This window comes from Podarcis melisellensis, assembly GCF_964234715.1.
Source record: "Podarcis melisellensis genome assembly, chromosome: 16".
Taxonomy (NCBI): domain Eukaryota; kingdom Metazoa; phylum Chordata; class Lepidosauria; order Squamata; family Lacertidae; genus Podarcis; species Podarcis melisellensis.
The window spans coordinates 18,199,620-18,209,348 of NC_138533.1; the positions used below are offsets into that span (position 1 = coordinate 18,199,620).

General features: G+C 46.6%; 1 long non-coding RNA gene across 5 annotated transcripts; it reads left to right on the forward strand.

The window, feature by feature from the left end:
• On the forward strand, positions 1 to 6,484 carry LOC309359148. Of its 5 annotated transcripts, XR_014163733.1 has the most exons (5): positions 1 to 1,678; positions 2,225 to 2,377; positions 3,089 to 3,142; positions 4,078 to 4,692; positions 5,883 to 6,484. It is a non-coding gene; the product is annotated as an uncharacterized lncRNA (long non-coding RNA). The 5 variants fall into 5 exon arrangements; XR_014163734.1 differs by lacking the exon at positions 2,225 to 2,377 and having other exon boundaries at positions 2,930 to 3,142; XR_014163735.1 differs by lacking the exon at positions 2,225 to 2,377 and having other exon boundaries at positions 2,930 to 3,142; positions 4,337 to 4,692.
• Positions 6,485 to 9,729: the final 3,245 nt, after the last annotated feature.

Here is a 9,729-nt window from a genome sequence, read left to right on the forward strand (position 1 = left end):
GAACTGAGGGTGACGAAACAATTGCTGAGACGACTAGAGCGCCAGTAGCGGAAAACTCATTCTGAATCGGACCAGACACTGATTAGAGCTCAACGTCGAGCCTACCAAGTGGCAATAGTGACAGCGAAGAGGACCTTCTTCACCACCTCTATTGCATCTGCAGAAAACAGCAGTAGGCTCGCAATCTAATGGAACCACCACCACCATCGGGGCCTGGTAAGGAACCCAAGATTTATTGCAATGATTTTGCAAAGTTTTTTGCAGATAAAGTTGCTCAGAATTGAAAGAGGTAGACTATACTGTGGGAGCAAGGCCAGGGCAGGAAAGTGCTGGAGTCCTGTGTAGTCAAGTTGCATGGGATCAATTCCAATCTGTTACCTCTGAGGATGTGGACAGGCTGCTTGGATGAGTGAAATCGACCACCTGTCTCCTTGATCCTTGCCCATCCTGGCTCATAAAAGCGAGCTGGGAAGGGCTGTGCAATGGGCTTTCACAAAGGTGAAAGCTGTTTCCTAGTTCTGCTGGATCTCTCAGCGGCCTTTGATACCATCGACCATGACGTCCTTCTGAACCGTCTAAAGGAGCTGGGAGCTGGGGGCACTGTTATACAGTGGCTCCGCTCCTTCCTTCTGGGCCATGTCCAGAAAGTGGTGTTAGGGTATGAGTGTTCAGACTCCTGGGCTCTCATTTGTGGGGTGCCTCAGGCTTCATTTATTGCATTTATATCCCACCATTTTCTCCAAGGATCTCAATGTGGAGTACATGGTGTCATTTAATCCCCACAACAACCCTGTGAGGTAGGGTAGGCTGAGAGGCAGTGACTGGCCTAAGGTCACCCTTGTGACTTTCATGGCCAAGTAGATTTGAACTCTGGTCTCCCAGGTCGTAGTCAGATGCTAACCACTATGCCACCGCTGGCCCCAGTTATGCGTTAGACCAGCAAGAGGAAAGGGCTATTGGCTTTGCACCCTACCTCCACTGCTGGAAGCAGTAATGCATTCAAATACCAGCTGCTGGAAGCAGCTCAAAGGGAGAGTGCTGTTGCGCTCAGGTCCTGCTTATAGGCTTCTCATAAGCTTCTAGTTAGTGGCTATGAGAACAGGATGCTGGATTAGAGGAGCCTTTGGCTTGATCCAGCAGAGCTCTTCTTATTCTTAACAGGTCGAGGATAGGTAAAGGGAGAGTAAAAACAGGCCTGGTGCAAGATGTTTTGGTGCTCAAGACAGAGCAGTTGAAGGACCCACCCACTCACTAACAGAGACCGCCACAGTCCATTGGGAAGCTGCACTCCCATTCATTCAATGTAGCGCTGTGCCATAAATTGATCCTGTGGGGTTTGTTCTTGTTTTTACAATTCTACAATTATTGAGAAGAGAAAAAATCTGTTTGAAAATCCTCATCGATGGGGGGGGGGGTGGCCTTTTTGTTGTTGCTGTTACACTTGGCTTACTTTTCAAGTGGCCAAGGGTTGTTTGCCCATGTCCTTTCTTTGATTGTACCATTTTTCTCCCCAGTAGTCTATGCTCTTAAGTTCCTGGGCTTTAAAGAAGACATCCAAAAAACAGACACACAACCAAACCTTTATTGTTATGGCCAATGACCAGCACTAAAGAAACAAAATGAGAAGCACCTATTATCCAAATGTGCATGCTAAGATAAGAGAAACAAGTAAAACAAGGTAAATAAAAGATAAGTAAAATAAATAAGTAAAATAAGATGGGCATTGACATTTTGGAAGTTACAATCATGTCACAAACTCGAAAGAGGAAAATTACAAAACATGTATGGTCAGTCTCTGGTGGGTTTTGCTACAGCAACATGAAACTTAGCCACGCAGAGAGTTATAGGTGCACACACAGCACCCTGGGCCACCTTGCAGCAATAAGGTAAGCTCAAATCTCCACCCCTGCCAAAATGCTAAAGAGGAAGGCATAAAAACTGGAATCTTCTTTCATTTATTTAGTTAATTTATATACAATACTGCTTTATATTCCAATAGAAATGTCTTAAGGGGTTGACAAATCCCCTCAATAAAGAATCAATATTTGAAATGCAAAACAAATGCTGCATTCAGAAACAAACGTTGCTATTACTAATAACCATCACAATTGCACATATTAAGTAATGCAATTAAGTATCTTTCACAGGAGAAGAAAGCATCTGAGAAAATTGGAGGGCAGATTTCACCACATCGCTAATTCACAGCATGTGCTCTTCCCATTAGGTTATAGGCCCTCTCATCCACTTGTTTCCATCTACTTATCTGTCTGCTGCTATATACTACAGTATATACTTGCAGTATGTGATGATCTGCAAGGGGTGTTGGTTCTAAGAGGGGATTCAGATTCCCTCCCAAGGAAACTGGCTGTTTATGCTGGTGAGTCCTGAAGGCAACTCTCTTACCCCTTCCCTCCCTGAGGCTGTAGGGGCAGTTATGTTCCCCCCTCTAAACCTTTGAAAACTGTGACGACCCTATCGAGATGGGCAACATTCAAAGAGGAGTTGGTCCAGAAATGATTTGTGTGTAACACCCAAGCATTCTGCCTTATGTAGAACAATGCAAGTATGAAAGAGACCCCCTTTGCAACTCAGGCTGGCATTTCCCCTCTCCCCAGCTGCCTTTTAAACATAAGTGTTGCTTTTGCACCCTTTCCCGAATGCAGAAGCTTAGGAAGGGCTGGGGGGTGGAAAGGAAGCAAATGTATTTTTTCTTTCTTTATTGAAATGAGGGGGTGACTCAGGGATGGGAGGTTTGTTTTGTTGTTGGCAGTGGAAGGCTCCCCCCTTCCACTCCCCTTTGAGTCGAAACAGATGTCTCTCCCATAAAATGAGATTGTATGAGCTCATGGAGGAGAGAGAGAGAAAGAGAGAGTGAGGCAGAGAAGCAAGGACCCCCGCATCTCCCATTCAGACTCTGGGTGTGTTGCAGGTCCAGCTGGAGTCATTCTGCCCTGCATCTCCTTCTAGATGGAGAGGGATGGATGGAAGAGAAGTTATTGTTTGATTAAGCTGAAAACCCTGTAAATGCCCCTCTCTTCCTTGGCCTTCAACCGCTTCCCTTCTCACGTTTTCACTCTTGATTCTGCAGCCAAGGGTCTCAACTTACCAAGAGAATTAAGCAGACACTCTTCCATTCTACAAGGTAAGGCACTGCTACAGTTCTGCCTCTGCCTCTCTGGCTTGACAAGGGTGGTGTGAGTGGTTCCTTGGCACAGGGAGCTGAGCTGGGGGGGGGGGAGAGAGGAAAAATGATTATGATGATAAATATTAATAATACCTATATTTATACAGGTACCTACTCAAAGTACCAAAATGAATTATTGTAAAAATAAGAAATCTTTGAGGGGGCGCGCCGATAAATTTTGTCCTCCCTCTGGGTGCCATGTTACCAAAGTCTGTCACTGCTTAGTTTAGGAAAAGAGAAAGTCTTCTACTTTTCCCAGCTGGCCTGGTTACTGATCCTCATGGAAAAGCCACCTTTAAAGGGTGATAAACCTTCAGATCCACCTGTACTACTTGGTGGTTTTTTGGTTTTTGTAACAGACTTAAGGCAACTACCCCTCCAGAACAAGAAGCTGGGAATCCACAGGGCAGCATGCGGCAGCTCATTTCTGAATATCCAGAACTAGACATGTGCTCATTTAGACAATAAGGACATAAGATACCATAACACTTGTGAGTGCTACTGGGAGCCAGAGCTATGACATTCCCACAAATATTTCAAAAGGAAGCTTCACACACTATGGTTGTCCCCTCCCCACGCCCAGTTTTGAGAGCCGAATTGGGAGGTTAAGGTAGAGGTATGCATCAAATATTTCTTGCATGTCATTAGAACCACTAACATGCGTTTCTGGGTGCGTGTGTCATGCATGTGCATGCATGGAAAGCCAGGACTAGCCCCCTGTTCCCTGTCCTGTGTGTACCTGTTTGCAAATCCACAATTGCTGCTAAGCTATGCATGTTTAGGCCTTTGTATTGTAGCTGGATTTTAAGAAGTGCTTTTAAAACAAAACAAAACAAAAAACATTCTCACCCTCTGGACTTGACTGTGGTCCCCCCCCTTTTTTTTTTCCTTAGCTGCAGTATATAAAAATGTGCAAAGTAGAAAAAAATGGCCGTGTACAACAGTGGTGAGAGCTTTGGACTTGGATATTGGGAGAATGAGTGCCTTCAGATTTCTGCATGACCCTTGGTGGTCAAACCATTATTTGGACTGTGAGGATCTTCACAATAAAAAGTATTCAAAACTTGCCCCTCCTCAGCTTTCTCACACAAAAAGCCCCTAATGTGCAGGCAAGAAACTTTCAAATTTTGCAACGTGTTTTTAAAACCTTAGAAAAACAAACAAACAAAAGCAGAACCAGCCGGATCAGAATGCAAGATCTGTTCTGAGATGTCCGGTGCTTTCGCAATCAGCAGCACGGAAAGGGGACCTTCCATGGTGCATACTTATGAGAAACAAGGCAAGTAGGCAGGGTGCAGCAATATCTCCCAGCTTCTTGGCCTGATGGACACGGGGCGGGCTGTTCCCTGCCACCTCTGCCGCGGCGGCAGTCAGTTCACAGGCCGTCCAGACAGACAGCAGCTGCCGAGACCACAAGAGAGGAGGGCTGGCATTGAAACAACAAAGACAGCTGGAGAGGCAGTGCCAACTTTGTGATCCTAGCGGATGCCAACCTCTTTGTGTTACAGGTAAGCTCTTGTTTCAAAGCTTAAGGCAGTCTTGCAGTGTCTCTCTGTGTGTGTTCCTTTGACGGGAAGTTCTAAGAACATAGAAAGCTGCCTTATACTGAGTCAGACCATTGGCCTATCTTGCTCAGTATCGCCTACACTGGTTGGCAGTGGCCAGGGCCGGCCCACCCATGAGGCAAGGTGAGGTGACCACATCTGGCGGCAGAATCCACAGGGGCAGCAGATCCTGATGTAGATCTTTCTTTCCCCATTGTTCCTGGTGTAGATTTTCCCTCACCCCTTCTTCCTTGGCAGGGAGGTGGACGCCATTTTGGAGGCCCATCGCAGGGGCCAAAGTGTCTTGGGTCAGCCTTGGCGGTGGCTCTCCAGAGTTTGAGGCAGGGTTCTCTCAGCTCTATCTGAAAATGATGGGGATTGAACTTGGCAGATGCTCTACCACTGAGCTGTGGCCCTTCCCCTAGGAGCAGAATTTCTGTCAAGACACACCAGAAAGTTATGAATGTCATGTGTCTGTGCACCCAGTAATGTATCCCGGAATGTGCTTTGCTTAAATGTTACACGAGTGTACATTCAGTGTGTATGTGGGAGAGAGCGAGAACGTTCCTGTCTGCAGTCGCTAGCTTCTTGCATGCCCCCTACATGCGTTTAGCATAACTTGGGCAAGAATGCACATGTAAGACCTGTATGCACATAGAGGATTCCTGATGCTGCCTGCATATGTACCGTTTGCATGCAGAAAACACAGCTGAACGTGGACAGCAAGAGCCCATGAGTGAGATTCTGCTCGTCCCTCTGCATGTGCTGATATGCATAATGTCCCAAGGTGACTAAATAATGGGTTCTCTTCAACCCCTTCCTTGAACAGTGATTGCAAGAAGATAATATTCCAATGCCCTCAATGTACATGGGCATTGACAACCGCAAGAGGAAAGCAAAATTGCCTTTCTGAAGGTGCTTGTGGTACAAAACCAGACAGCAGGGGGAGAGAATGGAGGGATTAGGAAGTGGGAAAGGAGACCAAGTTGCTTTTTCTCATTCCTGTTTATCATGTTAGGGAGACGTTAGCTCAGCCTGGTGTGACCTGGTGCCCTCCAGATGTTTGGGGTATGATCTGCTGGCTGGGGCTGATGGGAGTTGTAGTGCAAAACATCTGGTTGTGGAAGGCTGAGGTGGCTTATTCCTCCACACAGTTGCCTGATGATTCTCACAAGGCCAGAGGTCCCCAGGAGTGTCTTACGTGCTCACAGACAGCATCTGACCTCCTGGGAGTCTGGATTGGAGACAGCTTAGTAAGAGGACAACACCGGAGGAGCCCCAGAGGGTTGTGTGGTGCCAGGATGAGAGAGGAGTCGAGGAAACATGTGGCAGGTGCCAGCTTTGTGCAAAAAAGAAGGGGCTTTCGATCTTGTTCATGGTCTCACCTGTTTATGTCTCACTACTGTTGTAAAAGGGGCAGGAACCAGAGAGCCTTTAATGCTGGAGTTGGCAGACCCTGTGCTAACCTCTGCATTCCGCAAATGAACAAAGGGGGAGGTAGGGATAGGACTGGCTCTTCCAATAGGCAACTTGAAGCAGCTGCCTCAGGCTTCCTCCATCCTCAAGCTAGCCTGCGGCCCTCAGGTACAGTAGTGGACCTGATCCTGTCCCCAGTGCTGAAAGAAGATTCCATGGCCAGGGCAGTCAGCCGTTGACATGGCAGCATCTTGTTCTTTGCCCCAAGCACCAGCTTGTTTGGGGCCAGCCCTGAGGAGGGGCAGCCCACACTCCTCCTCCTCCTCCTCCTCCTCCTCCTCCTCCTCCTCCTCCTCCTCTTCTTCTTCTTCTTCTTCTTCTTCTTCTTCTTCTTCTTCTTCTTCTTCTTCTTCTTCTAGCATTATGACAAATTCCGTTTATGATATCACAATCCATCCCATTGAATCAATCACAAATAACTAGGCTTGTTTGATTTCAGTGGGACCATCACATCAAACTTCACCTGAATTGGGGCCACCTGCTCTCTCTACACTTGTTTTCCACCCTTTGTGCACCTGATTGTCTTTAGCAGCGAGGTGCTTATTTTCACTCACAAGGGGAAAGAAATGCACATCACAATGCAAATTCTTCTGGGGGTGGGAAGACACAAGAAAACACCTAGGATAAATATCTGCCATCTGGATGGGAAGGGTTGGACTGTGCCTTAATTTACCCTGATACAAGTTTGGTCATTGTGGAGGGGTTTTTAATAGCTTTATTTTATCCATTTGCGCTGTACTTTATGGTGCACAATGGGGCAGGGGTTTAGTGTGGTGGGGCTGGGAAGCTGGGGTGTGTGTGCGCTTCATAGCCATGGCTGGAGAAGAGGTAGAGAAGGCAGGGCCCATTGTTCCAAATCGGCCAAGCTAGCGGTGATGGGAGAGGGAGTGATTAAACCTTCCTGCCCCCATCTCTCCCCGTAGGATTAATCTGATCCCCCTGACATTTCAGGTCCAGCTGCTTAGGAGGGTGGGTGTGCTAAAGACAGGTGTTGAGGAACAAAAATACGCGTGTGCAAACACACACACACTGGGAGGGGGGAGACAAGGAGAAGATTTGTTTCTCGCCCCCCCCCCCCGTGCTTATGTGCCCCTCCCTCCCATTGCACAAACAGAAAGGTATATGCAATTATTATTGTCTAGATGGGGCCCATAGGGTGGTGTAATGTTCCCACAAGGGACATGCAATTGCCTCTCTGCAACACCCCCAAAGGGAGCCCAGGAGTCTCTGGCATGCCAAGGCCCAAGAAGCACAAAGGAAAGAGATGTCAGAGAGGGGTGGGGGCTCAGAGTGGAGGAGAGAAAGAGAGAGAGAAACTCCCCTTTTCCATCCTGGGCTTGTTCACCAACTAATCTTGGCTCCGTTTGAAGTGTGTGTTTATGTGTGTCGGAGAGAGCTTGAGAGTCACAAACGCAGGCCTAGGTGAGGTTGATTTTGCTAAATGACCACAGCGCTTGCTTGAGCGCCACTGAGCCGTTCTGAGCCTCCTGATGAAAAAAGGGTACATTTTGTCAGCCAGAACCAGGGTTGCCAGACAATTAGTGCTGACCTGAAGTCTCCAGGTCTGCCTGCTCCCCGGTAAAAGATGGAGGGCTTGACTCTCCAGGTGGGCAAGGGTGACTTATTATTTGTAACAGTATTTAAATTAAGAAGACTACATGTGCTGTTTGCGAGCTTCAGCCTGGCGAGGGCTGGCTGTAAATTATTGTATAGACTCTCAGGAGGTGGCAGGGTATGTGTGGGGTTTTGTTTTTGTTTTGGAAGGACATGCTCTCAGAGACTGATTAATGTGTAATGTGTCTTGCTTATTGACATCTCCACTCTGTGACATCATCAATACCCACCATCGCTTGAGGCTGTCCCTTGGTCTCAGGTTTGGGCCCTGAAATCTCAGGGTTTGACATGCTCCCTAGCTGGGATGCTGAGGTTGCGACATTCCCCCGCCATTTTGTAGCTGGAATAAGGTGGAGCCTGGTTGTAGTAGTATCATCCTACTCCTCTCATCAAATATCACTGCCACTAGGGTCACCTCCTCCCCTGTTGTGCATTGTTGGGGCCTCTTTGCTGTCTCAAGCCTTTGGCTGATTAGCATTCTATGTAAATCTGTTTGTGGGAGGGGGGTTGTTATGGTAGCTTGCTTTCGTTTTATTATTTTCTGTTCCCATATAGTCTTTTTATGTTGTGAACCACCCTGTTATCTTCAGATGAAGGGCAGTACAGTGGTACCTTGGGTTAAGAACTTAATTCATTCTGGAGGTCTGTTCTTAACCTGAAACTGTTCTTAACCCAAAGACCACTTTAGCTAATGGTGCCTCCTGCTACCGCTGCACTGCCGCTGCACAATTTCTGTTCTCATCCTGAAGCAAAGTTCTTAACCTGAGGTAATATTTCTGGGTTAGCGTCTGTAACCTGAAGCGTATGTAATCTGAAGTGTATGTAACCTGAGGTACCACTGTACACAAATTTTAACAACAAGAACAATAACATTTATATGAATAAATACACATTTATTCTGCAGATAGCCTGTGTGCCATGGATTCAAACACCAGGAATGTGTTTGTTCCTTGGGGGAAAGACACCCAAAAAGTGCCACCAACAGTTCAAACCATGCCTCAACAGCTTCAGCAGCAGGGTATGTGCTGCATGGTGGGTGCCTTAGTGTTCATGTTTGTGCATTGATGGGTATATGTGCTGGAGGCAAAATTCATCCATTTGGTGTGTAGAGATTTCATTTCCAGAACAGTCTCTCCTGAATTGTGATCCCAGTGTTGCAGGGAGTTGGACCAGATGACCCTTTGGGTACCTTCCAGTTCTGCAGTTCTATGATTTCTAAAGCTATGTACAACCTCAACCTATGCACCACCTACAGGTTCCATTTCCAATGCTGGGGTTGGACTCTAGAACTTGTGAAGCAACTCTAGAGAGCACCTGAGCATAGGCAGAGTCCTATTCCCATAACAATGGCCAGTCCCCACATGCATCTGGGAGTAGAGGGAGAGCACTCCAGGGTAGAGAGTGTGGGCAGCAGGACACTCTTTTGTGCTTTTAGAAATTATTGCCAACTTCTGAACTGCTCTGTGTAGTGGCCAACTTTTGAACTTACCCTTTTAGGAGCAGTTTGATCTGCAGTTGAATTTGGCTTCCATGACAATCTTCACTCTCTACAGATGAAACAACTCCTAGAGGCTGAGGAACAGTTCAATTTTGAGTTGCTCTGGTCACTAGGCAACCTTAGTTTGAAACAAATGGTTGGTTTTAGAAGTAGCTGGAAGGCAATAAGCTGCCTACCCCCAAATTATTATGATCATTTTATTGTTTAATGTGTTTATATCCTGTCTTTATCCCAAGTGGGGATTCCTGACAACTTACAGCATTTTTTTTTAAAAAAAACCATTATAAAATACAAACAAATTAAAAACAACAGTTACATCAAAACACATTTAGTACTAGCAATTAACATCTAGTTTGCCCTGGCAGCATCCCAGTGGTGGTCATCATCATCTTCCCCTTCGTTTCCAAATACCG